Source organism: Neovison vison, chromosome 2, assembly GCF_020171115.1.
Source record: "Neovison vison isolate M4711 chromosome 2, ASM_NN_V1, whole genome shotgun sequence".
Classification (NCBI taxonomy): domain Eukaryota; kingdom Metazoa; phylum Chordata; class Mammalia; order Carnivora; family Mustelidae; genus Neogale; species Neogale vison.
The window spans coordinates 202979526-202996564 of record NC_058092.1 but is presented as its reverse complement, the minus strand read 5'-3'; the positions used below and the strand labels follow the sequence as shown (position 1 = coordinate 202996564).

The 17039-nt window shown below is 47.7% G+C and overlaps 1 long non-coding RNA gene across 3 annotated transcripts in view; it reads right to left on the bottom strand.

Annotated features, from left to right (window-relative positions):
• Window positions 1-448, bottom strand: part of LOC122900902 — a 38498-nt gene extending 38050 nt beyond the window's left edge. For all 3 annotated transcript variants that reach the window (XR_006383323.1, XR_006383321.1, XR_006383322.1), the window contains exon 1: window positions 362-448. This is a non-coding gene — a long non-coding RNA (uncharacterized LOC122900902). The remainder of the gene's footprint in view (window positions 1-361) is intronic.
• Window positions 449-17039: the final 16591 nt, after the last annotated feature.

The following is a 17039-nucleotide window of genomic DNA, read 5'->3' as shown; positions in this document are numbered from 1 at the left end:
ACACACCCAGTCCCCGGTATCCGCCACCAGGTGTCAGAATCGGGCCAGACTCTCCTTTCCAATCCAGTGTCTGGGGAGCCAATGTCTGAAAGGTCCTTGGGGGACTCCGCTCTGCGCACTTTGCTCAAGACACCCAAAGAATATCACGTTGATGGAGAAGAGAGGAAGGACGGGGGAAGAAACGACCTTGGTGTCGGGGACAAGGAGTCAAGGACCTGCGAGGCCCGGGTACGCAGGAGGAGGAATCTGGAAAGGCGACAAAGGTGAGGAGACAGGAAGGAGAGCCCAAATCTTCAGGAACCAACACGGAGGGCTGTGGGGACCTCTGAAAGACTTGTTTTCGGCTGTCGCAGCCCCTCACCTGCTCCTTGGGTACCTGTGCGCGTCTCCCTAGGTGAGGCTGCTTCCTCCTGGGAAAGTCCTCTCTCGTACAGCCCCAGGCTCGTTGCGGTCCCCATGGCAACACTCCAGCGTGGGCGGGACTGCAGGAGGCGGTCCCAAGGTGGCTATTATGATGAGGGCAGCGGAGCCCAGGATTGGTCATCAGGGGCGGTGTGGGCGGGGACTGTGAAGGGACAGAGCTTAGAGGCCTCCTGAGAGGTCTTGCTGCTAAGGGAGCTGGTCAGACCTTCAGCAAAGACTGAAGGCAAAGACAGAAGGAGTCAAGGGTACCTGTCTGGCTTGGTTGGCAGAGAATGTGACTCCTGATCTTGGGGTTGTGAGTTCGAGCCCCCATATTGGGTGTAGAAATTTCGTAAAATTAAAAGGACGCCTGGGTGGCTCAGTTGGTTAAGCCACTACCTTTGGCTCAGGTCATGATCCTGGACTCCCTAGATCTAGTCCCACATCAGGCTCCCTGCTGAATAGGGAGTCTGCTTCTTCCTCTGACCTGCCTTTCTCTCTCTCAAATAAATAAAATCTTCAAAAAATAAAATTAATTTTTTTAAAAAATAAGGATGCGTATGTCCCTTACCACTGGGGTGAAGAGTATAAAGAGTACGGCCAAAAACCTAAAAACACATTATTGCTAGGCAACGCCACTAATGTCCACATTGCATAAAAAATAGCCTCCCCCTGGCCACTCCTGAGCCCCCATACTCCCCAAAGAAACTTCATCTATAAAACCCAAAAAATGGATCCCAAAGGATAACCTAGGACAACAGACAACAATGAAGGAATTGAAGACCATGGCCCCACAGTGGAACTGGAGCCCGTGACGCACCCCAGGATACTTGGAATGAAGCCCAAAGGGGCTCAGGTAAGATGGCAAGGCTGTCCATGAGGTGTCCTCAGGGGCTCAGAGCTGAGCAGAGTCCTGTACCTTTTTTTACTCCTTCACAGAGGTGCTAGTGGTCCCCCTGCCTGAACACCTGAAACCTGGATCTGGTTATCTGGAGGGATTCTGAACATATAATTTTGGGAGCCATTTTCTTCTAGGGAATTCTTTGTACGGGAGATTGAGTTGTGATGGGGGGACAGCAAATAACTTTCATTTGGCCATCAAGACAGTGCTGTGGGGTAGAGAGGGCTTATTGAAGCATGGAGAAATTATTTGATTTCAGCATTTCAACAGCTGGTAGATATAATGACAAGCTACACTTACTGAGCCCTCACTAAGCCTCTCACTGACTGATCTGAGTTCTCTACATAGAGTAACTCATTGCATTCTCAGCCTGGTGAGATAGGTTCTGTGATTATCACATTAGTTGGGAAGCACAAAAGTTAAAGGAACTTCCATGCCTCATGGCCAGTGCATAGCACAGTAAGGAGTTAGACGCAGTCTCCAGGGCTCAGATATTTCCACATGGGACTGAGCATTCCTGTGAGCTCCAAGACACTAGCTCTTTATGCTAACCCAGTTATCAGTCTGGCTTACAATTTATTCTTGTCCCCTTGACTTTGTCTGGGAAATGAAAGGCAAAGCTGAGAATCACAGGAAGGAAAATAAATTGTACCACCATGGCAAGGAATGCCTCAGATTCTGTTTTCCCTGATTCTGTGGGCTCCTGTAGGCTGAAGCTAAGGGTGGCCCCCAGCCTCAGGGGCTCCTGGGGAGATGGGAAGCTCTGAGGGGTCAGCATGTTCTACAGTTATTCTCAACTGAATGGGCAAATGCAAGATAGGAACCAGAGATGTATTCACTGACTGAGTCAGTCAGCACGAAAACTTGTGCCTTCTGTTATTTACGATAATTTCCACAACCCTGCACTAGAGGCAAAGTATGATTACTGGGGGCAGGCACCCCTCAGGCTCCCCTGGCAGGCCAGAAACTTTCAATATTTCTCAGTGAAATCGGAGTTACTGAAAGACCTTATAGCTTATGATAATTTACTGTTTCTCTGTTGATTCATGGTGTTGAGACTAAAGTCCATTCTTGAGGCTTCTGGGTGGCTCAGTCATTAAGCATCTGCCTTAGGCTCAGGTCATGATCTCCAGGGTCCTGAGATCAAGCCCCACATCAAGCCTACTTCTCCCTCTCCCACTCCCCCTGCTTGTGTTCCCTCTCTTGCTGTGTATCTGTCAAATAAATAAAATCTTTTAAAATAAAGTCCACTCTTTCAGAGCAGCCCTCAATAACTGAGCAAGGCAGGAGGCTCACCTGGCCATCTCCACTCAGCACTTCGCTATTGAAAAGGCAAGTCCTTGCTCTGAACTCCCGCTGGGTTGATGAAGCCATTCTCAGGTCTGCATCATGGACTGAGTCTCCCTCTGCCCAGGCCTGTATCCCTCTGCTTTCCCTTTCATATGCATTGCTCCCCCAACAAACCTCTTGCACACCTCCCTTTGAGGCAGAGCATCTGAACTGACACTCTCTGTCTTCAGCTGCTAACAAGCAGATTTGGGGCCTTGTGACAGGTTTTTCAACCATCAGCATGGATCTGGCACCTTCCCTGTGCTCACCCTGTGATGTGTGGAATGGATATTAATGATATGGGATGATAGCAGGAAAAAAGTTAGATGGGGCCCAACTTACTGAGGTAGGCTTATTGAGCAGAGAGCACAGATTACAGATTGTTGTAGGTCGAGGGGCTAGGAAACATTCTAACAGTTGTTTTGGGTTTTTTTTTAAAGATTTTATTTATTTATTTGACAGACACCCAGGTGCCCCTCTAACAGTTGTTTTGGCTGACTGAAAGCTGAACCCAAAACGGTCTACACTAAATTAAGTTGAAATGCCAGAACTGCCTTGGTATTCTATCGAGGAAAGTATCCAAATGTTTGGGAAGATTATAATATTAAGAGTGCATTTATTATAATATAATATTATATTATATTTATTATAATATAATAAATATAATATTATATTATAATATTAAGAGTGCCTGGGTGGCTCAGTGGGTTAAAGCCTCTGCCTTCGGCTCAGGTCATGATCCCAGGGTCCTGGGATCGAGCCCCACATTGGGCTCTCTGCTCGGCAGGGAGTCTGCTTCCTCCTCTCTCTCTGCCTGCCTCTCTGCCTACTTGTGAGCTCTCTCTCTGTCAAATAAATAAATAAAATCTTTTTTTTTTAAAGTGCATTTATAGGGGTGCCTGGGTGCCTCGGTGGGTTAAGCCTCTGTCTTTGGCTTAGGTCATGATCTCAGGGTCCTGGGATCGAGTCCCGAATCGGGCTCTGTGCTCAGCAGGGAGCCTGCTTCCGACTCTCTCTCTGCCTGCCTCTCTGCCTGCTTATGATCTCTGTCTGTCAAATATATAAATAAAATCTTAAAAAAAAAAAAGAGTGCAATTATGAGGGCACCTGTGTGGCTTAGTGGGTTAAAACATCTGTCTTTGGCCAGGTCATGATACCAGGGTCCTGGGATGGAGCACCGCATCGGGCTCTCTGCTCAGCCAGGAGCCTGCTTCCCCCTCTCTCTCTGCCTGCCTCTCTGCCTACTTGTGATGTCTGTCAAATAAATAAATAAAATCTTTAAAAAAAAAAGAAGAAGAAGAAGAGTGGGGCGCCTGGGTGGCTCAGTGGGTTAAGCCGCTGCCTTCAGCTCAGGTCATGATCTTGGGGTCCTGGGATCGAGTCCCGCATCGGGCTCTCTGCTCAGCAGGGAGCCTGCTTCTCTCTCTCTCTCTCTCTCTCTCTCTCTCTCTCTCTCTCTGCCTGCCTCTCCATCTACTTGTGATTTCTCTCTGTCAAATAAATAAATAAAATCTTTAAAAAAAAAAAGAGTGCACTTTTGATGCAGAACCTGTTCACCCATCCCAGAAGGATCCAGAAGAGACATTTTCACCATGACTGTAAGAAAAATTTGTGAGGGGCCCCCATCATCCTTGAAGAACAATCTGGTCACTCTTCTCTATACTGTAGGTCAAAACTAGCAGTTCCAGTAGGAACTGCTGCCACTGAATCGGGATCCCCAAAAGCATGGGGATAATTGGGTCACGAGGTGGCAGGAGCCAAGTGATGGCCTTCAATCACCAATAGGCAAATTGGTTAATGTTTTGAAAACAGGGTCAATGCAGTAATCAGAATAGTCTGACTCACAGAGACCTATGATGTTGGCTAATTGATCATAGCATCCCTAGAAGACAAATAGATGAGCAGTATACTAAACTCTTATTTGATCTGGATTAGTAGAAGAATTCTAGGTCAGGTGAACTGAATCATATGAACTTGAATCATAAAAATGGAGTCACAGCCTTCATGCGATTCCCAGTCTTAAGCCATTTTACAGACCCAGAACTTCTTAAATAAAGGGGAGGCCATGTCCCCTTGAGGAAAGACCCTGCTAAACTGCCAAAAATTTATATTGTTAATCTTTCTCTTAGCCTTCCCCAAAGGGACCAACAGCTACTTGCCAGGGTCACTGCTATGCACTGGAGAGAGATAAGAAATTATACCTTCAGAAATTATTGGACACTGACTCTGAACTGATAGCTGGAAACCCACCATTCAGAGCAGAGGCTTATGGAGCACAGATGATCCATGGAGCTTTGGCTCTGGTTCATCTCACAGCAGGCACAGTGGACCCCTGATGCCACCCTCTGGTTACTTGCCCAGTTCCAGAATTGGAAGAGAGAAGCTCAGCAACTGGCAGAATTCTCACCAGTTCCCTGACCTGTCGAGTGAGGGCTATTATGGCAAGAAAGGCCAAGTGGAAGCCACTAGAACTGCCTCTGCCTAGGAAAACAGTAATTCTTGAAAGGTTTGCAAAGATTAGTGCCACCATCAAGGACTTGACGGATACAGGGCTGGTGACCTCCTCCACATCCCCGCCCAACTCACCTATGCAGAGGACAGACTGATCTAGAGAATAACAATACACCTGGTTGTTTATTTTTCCTGGAAGGAGAGATGCATGAGTCTCTGCCTATTCATGGGTTGTAGCCAGTGTTTGGTTAGACAATCAAGGATTTGGAAAGAACACAATTGGAAAATTGGGGATGGTGAATTTGGAGGAAGAAGTGTGTGAATAGACCTCTCTAGGCTAAGAAACGTGATTTGTGTCCTGTGTGAATGCTCACCAAAGGGTTACCTCAGCAGAGGAGGCTTGTAATAATCAAGTGGATAGAATGACCCATTCTGTGGTTACTACTCAGCCCCTTTCCCCAGCCACCCCACTCATCACCTGATGGGCTTATCATCAGAACAAAGTGGCTCTGATCACAGGGATGGAGCTTATGCATGGGTTCGGCAACAGGGATAATTCACCAAGGCCAATCTGGCTGCAGCCACTGCCTCACTTGCCAGCAGCAGAGACTAAGTCCCCAATATGGTGTCATTCCCAAGATGATTCTGTTGGACAGCTTCCATCCTGGAAGTGACAGCAAGCACTTTGATCTTATGGAAATAAAAGCTTACTCTGGATATGGACTCCCTTTTCCTGCCCACAAAGCTTCTGCCAAAACTACCATCTGTGGACTTATAGAATGCCTTATCTACCATCTTGTCTTCTACACAGCACCACTTCTGGTGAAAGAACTCACTTCATAGCAAATGGAGTGAAGAAATGGGCCTGTGCACATGGAATCCATTGATCTCACCATGCTTCCCATCATCCTAAGGCAATTGTCTTGACATAATGGTGTAAGGGCGTTTCAAAGACTTGGTTTTGGTGCCAGGTAGGTAGAAATACCTTAAGGGACTGTCAGAATGTCCTGCTGAGTGGCTCAGCTGGTTAAACATCTACCTTCAGCTCAGATCATGATCCCAGGGTCCTGGATCAAGTCCCACGTCAGGCTGCTTGCTCAGCAGGGAGACTGCTTCTCCCTCTCCCTCTGTCTGCTGCTCCCTCTGCTTGTGATCTCTCTCCCTCTGACAAATAAATAAATAAAATCTTTTTTAAAAAAAGAAGAAGAAGAAGAAGAACCTGCTGAGCCAGCTTCTGCGCATCTCTCACAAGCACCAGGCATGTGAATGAAGCCATCGTGGGCCCCCCAATCACTCCAGCTACCAGTGAACACCAGCAAGCAACCCCAGTGCACACTCACTAAGCAGGAGTAGCTGCCTGAGCCCTGCCTGCCCTCCTTACCCATGAGATCATGGCTGTTGTTTTAAGCCAGTGAGCTTCAGGATAGCTGGTCAGGCCACCATGGTAACCAAAAGAAGCACATTCTGATTTCACCACTGACAGCAAGAGTTGGAGCTGGGGCTCCGTGTTCCCTGGTGCTAGGCTGGTGGAAGCCCAGAGCACTGGTCCCAGGTTCTCCCTCCTCAGGGGTACCTGAGAACTCAGCTCACAGGCAGACAGCCTGCCAATGGGATGAACCGATGGGCCAGGAGAGAGACAGCATAGGACAAAGGTGTGCCTTTGTCCCCATTCATGGCCAGAGAATAGTCATCCCCTCAGAGATTAAAAAGAAGGTTCATCCCCTCAAAGAGCACCCATGAAAACAGCTAACACTGATTACTCCTCATGGACCACCCCAAGCTTTCTTAACCTTTCTTCAAACCCTGCAAACCCTGTGATATGAGTAGTACTGTGAGCAGGTGGGGAAAACCAGGCCCCAAAGCACTTACTACCCAAGGACACAGATACTGTTGGAACAGAATTCAAACCTACGAGGCAGTCTCTCTCCAGTGTGGTCTGTCTCGCCCTCCCACTTTCACTAGGAAGGGGAGGGCCTGGAAAGGATGAGAAGGACTCAGGTAGGTTGATATAAAATACAAAGAGAAGGGATGCTCACAGATGGATGGAAGGATGGGCTGGACCAGAAGGAAGAAGCCAGCAAGGAAAGGGGTGGTCTTTCCTTTGAGGAGATCAAATCACACAGGATGTGGACACCCAGGAGGAAAGGGTTAAATAGTTAGCTGGGAGACGGAGGAAGAGAGAAATAGGCTCTGGCTCTGGCCTGTGGGCTCAGGTCGGCTCCATCTCCTCGGGGGACTCAGTCTCCCTGGATGTGTCTCTTCTGCTTACCTGCTGACCTCTTGGCACAAAGAATCCCAGGTTAGTAGGGGACTGTCATGGCTTCACATTTGCTGATGAAGTTACAACCCTCTGCAACCAGGACCTCTAGGCTTATGAGGCCTAGAGCTGCAGAGACAGAAACTTTCAACTCTCTAAGGGGTTGCTGAGAGGCAATGTGAGGGGGCAGAGCCTCACATAATGGGAAGGACTAAGGAGGATGGCGCCCTATCCTTACAGGGTTAGTCTCTTAGCTGGTGCCTCAGCTGCCTCATCAAAAGGCCATTCCAGGCCTCTGTCAGGACAGCAATTCTGGGGAGAGGGGACAGGTATCATTCGCCAGAATCAGGACAGCCTAGAGTCACATGCCCACTTTGCTGCCAAGAAGCTTCTTTGGTTCAATGTGATGTTCTGCAGAATCCCACACTGAGGGATGAAACACTCTGTATGACCTCAGAGAGTGAAGCACGGCAAACTCACACTCACAATATGTGTCAGCTCCACTCAAGGTCACCACTGAGCGGAAGGCAACCCAGAGCAGAAGGGTCCAGGGTAATCAACTCGCTACCACGTATTTGGTTTGTCTCCTAGGAGGATAACGCGACGTTGCTCATTCAGTGTCGGTTCCTACTGCTGGCAGGTTGGACAGTGGGCCACGGTGGTATTCAGACCAGCCTTGGAGATGGGGAGACTGGGCTGTGGAATCCACACCCACCTCATCCCTGCCAACATGGCTGCCTTGTTCGTGTGCCCATGGTGCCCATCCTGGTTGATGCCAGTGGGCAAGCCATGCTGTATACAGGCCTAGTAAATGCTTCCTCCATGGGCATATGCAATACTTGGACCTTTACATGCCCAGTCCTCACCTTGTCTGGCAGTCCTCACCTTGTCTGGCAGTTTCCTAGGACCACCATAGCGAATTCATGACTTCAGAAAACAGAAACTTATTTTCTCAAAATTCTGGGGGCCAGAAGACTACAATCGGTGTATCCTCAGCAGGGCTGTGCTCCCTCCAGAGGCTCTAGCAGAGAACTGGCTCTTGCCTTGTCCAGCTCATAGTGCGCTAGTGTTCATGGCTTGGGGCTACATCACTCCAATCTCTGATTTCACCACCACATGGCCTTCTCTTCTTCCTTTTTTCCCCAAGGATTTTATTTATTTATTTGAGAGAGAGAAAGCATGCATGCAAGAATGAGTGGCGTGGGGTGGGCGGGAGAGAAGCAGTCTCCCTGCTGAGCAGGAAGCCCAATGCAGGGCTCATTCCCAGGACTCTGGGACCATGACCTGAGCTGAGGGCAGGCGCTTAATGACTGGGCCACCTGAATGGCCCCAACATGGTCTCTTCTGTGTGTCTCCTCTCCCTCTGCCGCTAGTATAAGGACAATTGTAATGGCATTTAGGATGTACCCAGATAACCCAGCTGCTCTTATCTCAAAATACTTAAATGAATTACACATGAAAAGACCCTTTTTCCAAAGGTTCTAGGAATAGAACATGAACAGATCTTTGGAGGATGGGGGTGCAATTTTCTGTCAACCACATCCTCCAATCTTTCTCCTTCTAGATTCATGCTTAACTAGCCAAGCCATTAGTCACTGCCCTGAGCTCATATATATTCTAAGCTCAGTCCACTTCTTTCCACACAAAGTGGAGGACCAGTTGCACTGTCTGAATTCCTGCCCATCAGGAGGGTTCCCCTCACCCCTGTTTTTCACAGCCATCTCCTATGAGGCTGTCATATAAGCAGCATTTTTAGCCTAGCTCAACCTACCTATTCATGGCTCATGCTTGACCCCTTTCTCCCCTCCTGCATAAGCTCTTCACAAGGGACCCTTCACGCAGCCCCAGGTATAAGCTGAGAGGCCCTAATGCAACATTCATGGATCACATGGCGCCTGGACCACCTGTTTGTGCAGCTGACTTGTGTCACCTGGCCTGTCAGCCATGTGCCCTACGTGGGGTGAGCTGCTACCATTTACTATAAACTGCTGTTGGGCCCACTGACCTGATCCCTTGGTGGGTCTGGCAGACCCCCAACTCAAGATGGGCACCTCTGGCTGTAGAGTCACTTGAACTGTCTTGATGGGTTCTGTCTTCATCAAGGTCCAAGAGCACACTAGGGGCAGTTGGGTTGGGTTGTGTTTTTTAGATGATACATATATCATTCTCAATTACAGATGAGATGGCCTTGATCCAGAACCCTAAGGGTCAACATCAACATTGTGATTCTCTCGGGGGCTTGCCATAAGTGCCAGAGAGCATCTTTTCCTAACGCAGGTAACACAAATACAGTGAGTCTACCAGACTATGTGGTGCATGGGGCAGGGCTGCCCATGACACAGCCTGACTCACTCCAGAGCCCTATCCAGTCAACACCAACAGCCCACCATATCATTCAGTAAACGGGCCACAGCAACATTCCCACCCATGGAATCCACCAACTTCAGACCCAAAGAAGCCTACTCAACATTGTGCTTCATTCCTTTTGGAGGCAAGTATGAGATATAATCATTTGCCTTTTCACTTTAGAGAGAATATCTAAGCATGCTGCAAACCACTAAGCCCCTAAAATCTTCACTGACCAGCTTAACAGGTTAGAAGGCACAAGGTCAACACATATAAATCAACTGGATTAACTCAAAATGGATCATAAACCCAAATATACAATCTAAAACTATAATATTTGTATAGCACGGATCAGCTTCAGCAGATCTGGGTTAACTACACAATCATCTCAAGGTATTGACCCTTGGCCAACACTGTAGACAATACTGACTAAAGATAAATGATGTTCTAAACCATGGGTAGTGGAGCACCTGGGTAGCTTCAGTGGGTTAAGCATCTGCCTTTGGCTCAGGTCATGATCCCAAGATCCTGGGATCAAGCCCCACATCAGGATTCCTGCTCCGTGGGAAGCCTATTTCTCTCTCTGCCTCTGCTTCTCTCTCTCTCTGTCTCTCATGAAGAAACAAATAAAATACTTTTTTTTTTTTAAGCCCATGGGTAATGGAGTTGTTTCAGAGCAGGACCACCAACCTGTCAACACTGTTCAGTAATCACTGAATTTGTTATTGTACCCAGTCTTAATGAGGTCTGGGGGATGTCAGAAGTTAAGGCTGGTCACTTAGCTGTTATGTGCCTCTGGGACCAGCTCAATATAAGACCCTACCACAAGCAGACGTGGGCTTCCAATACGGAGGGGCTTCAGACACACTGCAGACAAATGGTTTGAGGCCCAGAATAAAAGTGTGTCCTGAGTAACTGAGTGGTAGAAGTTCAAAAAAGCCTGCCTCTGGGATCTCAGATCCCTGGTGTGCATATCCTCCTTCTGCCGGGACTGCAATTCCCATAATAAGTATGAGTCTAAACTGTATGAGTCCTGTAGGTCATCTCAGCAATTGAACACTGAAGATAACTATGTGTAATTAGCACAAATTTCTGGAAGAAAACAAAAGAGAAAATCTTAGTGACCTTTGGTGTGGCAAGGACTGCTTAAATAAAATACAACCGGTATCATCCATAACAAAACAAAAACCAGTAGAGTTCATCAAAATTAAAACTTTTGTTCTTCAAAAGACACAAGATGCTGCTATGAAAGTGGAAAGGGAAGCTATAAACATGGAGAAAATTTTTGAAAAAATATATATCTGACAAAGAACTTGAATCTGGAATATATAAAGAACTCTTTAAACCCAATGAGAAGAGAAACAACCCAATTTTTTAATAAAAGATCCAGTCAGTGAATGAGCAAAAGACATGAACATACATTTCACCAAGAAGATACACGTTGGCTGGGACGCCTGGGTGGCTCAGTTGGTTAAGCAGCTGCCTTTGGCTCAGGTCATGATCCCAGCATCCTGGGATCGAGTCCCACATTGGGCTCCTTGCCTGGCAGGGAGCTTGCTTCTCCCTCTGCCTTTGCCTGCCATTCTGTCTGCCTGTGCTTGCTCTCTCTCCCTCTCTCTCTAATAAATAAATAAAATTAAAAAAAAAAGAAGAAGAAGATACACGTTGTCAAATAAGCCCATGAAAGGATATTAAATATCATTAGCCATTAGGGAAATGCAAATTAAAACCACAATTAGATATTACTACATACCTATCAGAACGATGAAAATAAAAAATAGTGACAACACCAAATGATGGCAAGGATACAGAGAAACTAGATCATGCATACATTGCTGGTGGGAATGTAAACTGGTACATTATTTCCCATTCTGGGAAATAATTTGGTAGTTTCCTATAAACCTAAATATACACTCACCATACAACCCACCAATCACACTCGGACATCTGTCACAGAGAAATGAAAACTTATGTTCACTCCGAAATCTGGTCATGAATGTTTATAACAGCATTATTCCCAATTGCTAAAAACTTGGGGGGGGGGAAATGTCCTTCCGTGGGTGAGTGGTTAAACAAACTGTGGTACATCCACATCGGGAAGTAGCAATAAAATGGAACAGCATACGATAAGTTCAACAGCTCGGGTAAATCTCAAGTGCATCATGTTGAGTGAGAAAAGTAACACTGATCCAATCTTGAAAGGCAACATACTGTATGATTTCGTTTATATAACATTTTTCAAATGATGAAATGGTAGAGAGGGAATTAGACCAGTGGCTGCTGAGGGTTAGGAGTAGAGGAGAGGGAGAGAGGGGGGTGGAGGTCAGTAAAGGACAGCCCAAGGGAGTCTTTGAGGTGATGTAATTGTTCTGGGTCTTGAGCACAGGACCAGTTACATGAACCTACCTCTGTGATAAAAACTGCACAGAACTATTCACATTCACACAATCACACACACGCGCACCTGTACACACACACGTACGTACGCACCTGCACATGAATGCAGGTAAAACCAGTGAAATTTGAATAAGCATTGTCAATTTCCTAGTTTCATACTGTACTGTAGTTAGGGAAGATGTTACCTTTGGGGACAACTGGGTGAAGGGTACATGACACCTCCTTGTACATTTTTCTGCAACTTCTCATGGATCTATAATAATTGCAAAATAAAAATGTTTTAATATATATAATTTTTCTTAATGCTTCCCCACCCTGCTCCTCTCCATTGCTGTCCTTCTGTTGCTAAGGCCAACACCAAGAATAAAACTACAACTGTTCAGTGTTTATGTAACACTCAAATAAAACCACTCCCCACCCCCGCCCCCATCATCTCTGCGTAGTGACACAGCCAAAAGTAACACTGACCCAATTCCAAAAGCTTTGAGCAGACATGAAGACCTTAGGCTTTTCTGGAGGGGACACTGAGGAGAGGTTCCTCCCAGCAGATCCCCTAGCTCCCCACACCTCCTCTCTGCCACAGATGCCTCTCTCCCCCTTAGCTCCCAGCCTTCTCCTCCTCTCCTCCCACTCCCCTCCAAAAGGATTCTTTAATTCCCCCTACCCCAGCACTCCCAGGTCTGTTCTAAATAGATCATTCTAGACCCATGCCCCTTCTTCTCATCTCTACCCTTAAAGAGCAGCAAAGACATTAACATCTCCTCAGAAGACAGAGGAAGGGGAAGCCTGTGAGCACTTACTTGCACAGTATTTTGTTCCTGTTTTTTAAAAAATGGGTTAAAAATATGAATAATCACTCCAGCAAAGAAGATAAACCAATGACAAATAAGCACATGAAAAGATGCCCAATATCATTAGTCATTAAGGAAGTGTAAATTAAAACCACAGAGAGATACTACTACACACCCACTAGGACGGCTATGATCAAAAAGATTGACCGTACCAATGTTAGCAAGGATGTGGAGACACCAGAACTTTCTACGCTGCTGGTGGAATGTAAAACAGTGAAACTCCTTTGGAAGAAGGTTTAGCAGGTTTTTACAAATTTAAACATACATATTCATTCGACTCTGTCGTTCGCTCCTAGCTATTTACTCAAGATTCATGAAAATATATGCCCACACAAATGTTCATAGGAGCGTAATCTGTAATAGCCAAAAACGAGAAACAACCTAAAGCGTCCATCAGTTTGAGAACGGATAAACAAATTATGGCACATCCACAAAATGAAGCACTTACCCAGCAATAAGCAGAGTGAACTTTTGACGTGGTCATGGATGAAACTCAAAGTAATTATGCTGATGGGAAGAAGCCGGACAAATGAGTATCTATTGCATGATTTTTATCTACAGAAAATTCTAGAAAATGCAAACTCATCTATACTGGCAGAAAGCAGACCAGGTACTTGTCTGGGGAGAAGGCAGGGGGAAGGGGCTTCAAAAAGAGATGCCATCCCTTGGGTCCAAGCTCCTTGGTGGAGATGTGGCTGCCAGCAGCCAGAGACCTGGTGTCAGAAGGAACTTCCCAGTTCCTCCCACAGCTCACCCAGCAGGTGGCAGCGGGCAAGCTCAGCACCTACAGGTGATGGGGCTACATTTGTAACCTTGCGGGTAGACACACAACCCTCTGAAGTGCTATCATTGACAGAGGCACTGAGAGCAGAAGTAGGCAGGACGGGAGCTGGTGGGAGGACAGACAACCTCCCACCAGAGCACTGGGAGGGTCGGGCAGAGGTAGCACCCTCCCCTGCACGAGCCCCAGCCCCCAAATACCCCATCCCAATGCCCTGGAGAAATAAGACCTGTCCTACCAGCCTGGACTAGATGATTATTTACTGGTTCCCCATTAACCCTCTTCTCAGTTCTGTCAGCCCTACCTTAGCTTGAATTATTCTTTTATATTGAACAAACCGCAGGAGGACTGGGGACTGGGCCTGTGCGGGGGCAGTACGGGTCTCAGACTTGGCTCTTCCTTCTCTCATTTCTTCAGATAGGGTGAGCAGCACCTGAAGTCCTGGCCTGGATGCTAGGGGCCTGACGTCAAGCCTCTGGCTCCTTCTGGATGTCAGAGCTTCAGGCTCACCTTGGGATAACCATGCCGTAAACTGCAGGAAGATCCCCTTGTGCCCGGAGAGGCTCCCAGACTTCTGCTCGCTCACTGCACTCTGTCTTTGCTATTCATTTTTTAAATTACAATTTTGGGGATGCCTGGGTGGCTCAGTTGCTTAATCATCTGCCTTTGGCTCAGGTCATGACACCACAGTCCTGGGGATCAAGCCCCGCACCGGGCTCCCAGAGCAGCGGGGAGCCTGCTTCTCCCTCTGCCTGCCATTCACCCTGCTTGTGCTCTTGCTCTCTCTCAAATAAATAAGTAAAATATTTTTAAAAACAAATAAATCACAATTTTGGTTTTCAAATACATGAAAAACAATATGACAAGCCCAGATTTGTTAGATGTCCCCGGGTCTCCAGAGTAGGACATCTAGGTGGGGGACCTGCGGTTAATCCCATCAACTCTTCTGGCCACAAACCACAGGCGGTTCATGGGTGCTTCCTTGCCCCCGCGGCCCTAGCAGAAGGGCTGGCCAGCAGCAGCCCCCCAGCCTCAGGATCAGGCTCAGGTCAGGTCAGGTTTGCCCACTGAGTCCCTGGACACAGCATCAGGTCAGGAACAGGAAATCAGCCTCTGAATCTTTATTCCTGGACGAACTTTTCTCTGGTGACAGGCTCACAACCCATGTGCCCCAGATGGACACGGCCTCTGCGCAGGGAGCACCCCTGGTATTCTCCCTGGGAGTCTCCCCCCAGCTTGCTGATGGAGAAATCCACCCCACTGCTCACTGTACACGGGCTCCTTGGCTCCCGTGGTGCTAATGATTAGGCACTGAGCCGACATTTGTGAACACGGGGCTGCTGGGCCCGGGACTCCAGGATGCCTGTGGACAGGTGAGGCCCAGCTCCTCCCCCAGCGGCTCACAGGTTTGGGTGAGGGACACAGAGGAAACCAACCAGCTGCAGCAGAAGGTGGAGGGCAGAGTTTGGAGAAGGGCTCCTGGGGGAGCGGGAGGAGGTAAGCCAGATCAAATGATAGACGTCAGAAGGCTTTCCTGGGAAGGGGAAATTGAAGAAGAAATGGAATTTCTGCAGGCACCTGGGTGGCTCAGTCCTTAAGCATCTGCCTTTGGCTGGGGTCATGATCCCAGTATCCTGGGATCGAGACCCGCTTCAGGCTCCCTGCTGAGTAGGGAGCCTGCTTCTCCCTCACCCATACCTCCTGCTTGTGTTCCCTCTCTCACTGTCTCACTCTTTCTGTCAAATAAATAAATAAAATCTTAAAAAGAAAGAAATAGAATTTCTGGAAAGGGTCGGGGAAGGGAATGTGCACAACCAAAATCTTTCCTCATGGTCCTTGTGCTGCCCCACAGAGGGACAGCAAGGCAGGCCTCCCTCTGAGGTCGCACTCGGCCACCTGCCTCTCCTCAGTGCCCCAGGGTGCTCAGGGCTGCAGAGGTTCACTCTGCATCAGCAAACTGAAAACAAAAGAGCAGGACCTGGGGCAGGAAGGGGGAAATGGGCTCACTCCAGTCATCGGTTATATAGGTCACCCAGGGATTTGTAAGACGGGAACTTCTGGGTGGTGCAGGCCCGGCTCCTTATCTAGGTGTGTAACTTGGAGCTCTGTGACATAGCTGGCAGTCTGTTTATCCAGATGTATGCCTCTGAAATGGATGCCTGGGCACTCAAAAGCTTACGTCAGGCACTTGCCGGACAAAGTTTCCTTCAGCTGCCAGCCCCCCCTTGCCAGCTATGAGGCCAGGATACCCGGGGCTTACCCCTGAGGACCTCCCTCTGCAGGGGCTGCCCTTAGCTCCAAGATAATCTGTGGCCTTTCTAACCTGCCCTAGGACCCCTTCCCCAGGTAGAAAGGAAGGAAGGAAGGAAGGAAGAAAAGGGAAGGGAAGGAGGGAGGAAGGGAGGGAGGAAGGAAAGAAGGAATCGTCCCAAAGAAAAGGACAAGGCCGTGGAAAGTGAGATGTACAGTAAGCTTTGAAAGGTGGGCCTGGGTGGCTCAGTCATTAAGGGTCTGCCCTGAGCTCAGGTCGTGATCCCAGGGTCCTGGGATTGAGCCCTGCATCGTGTTCCCTGCTCGGCGGGAAGCCTGCTTCTCCCTCTACCACTCCCTCTGCTTGTGTTCCCTCTCTCACTGTATCTCTCTCTGTGTCAAATAAATAAATAAAATCTTCTAAAATAATAAAGTAAAAAAAAAACTATACCACTAAAAGTCTCTGGAAATTGTCTTAAGGGTAGTCAATAAATGAAGAAACATTTATTCAAGAAAATCTACTAAAATCCAGTAAGAACAGTGAGAGTCTGGGATTTGAACCACATCCTGTTCCTTCCCTCCTCTCCTCTCCCCAGCTCAGTTTGACAAAAGCTCTATCTGGGGGAGCACCTGGGTGGCTCAGTGGGTTAGGCCTCTGCCTTCGGCTTGGGTCATGATCTCAGGGTCCTGGGATCGAGTCCCGCATTGGGCTCTCTGCTCGGCGGGAAGCCTGCTTCCCTCTCTCTCTCTCTCTGCTTGCCTGTCTGCCTACTTGTGTTTTCGCTCTGTCAAATAAATAAATAAAATTTAAAAAAAAAAAAAAAGCTCTATCTGGGCAGATGTAGCCAAGAAGACAAGGATCCCTCTTCCCTCAGCCCCCAACCAAGGGTATAAAATAATAAACCATCTGCATAATGATATTTGCCCCCAGCTTCTGGCACAGAGCTCCTAAATCCCTCGTAATTTTCTAAGTGATAAGAGCGGTGGAGCATCTTTTGTTCTAATATTTGATCTTTGACCCCAGTTCCTGACAGAACTCCTAAATCCTTTAGGTGTAAGGCAACTTTCAGGGTG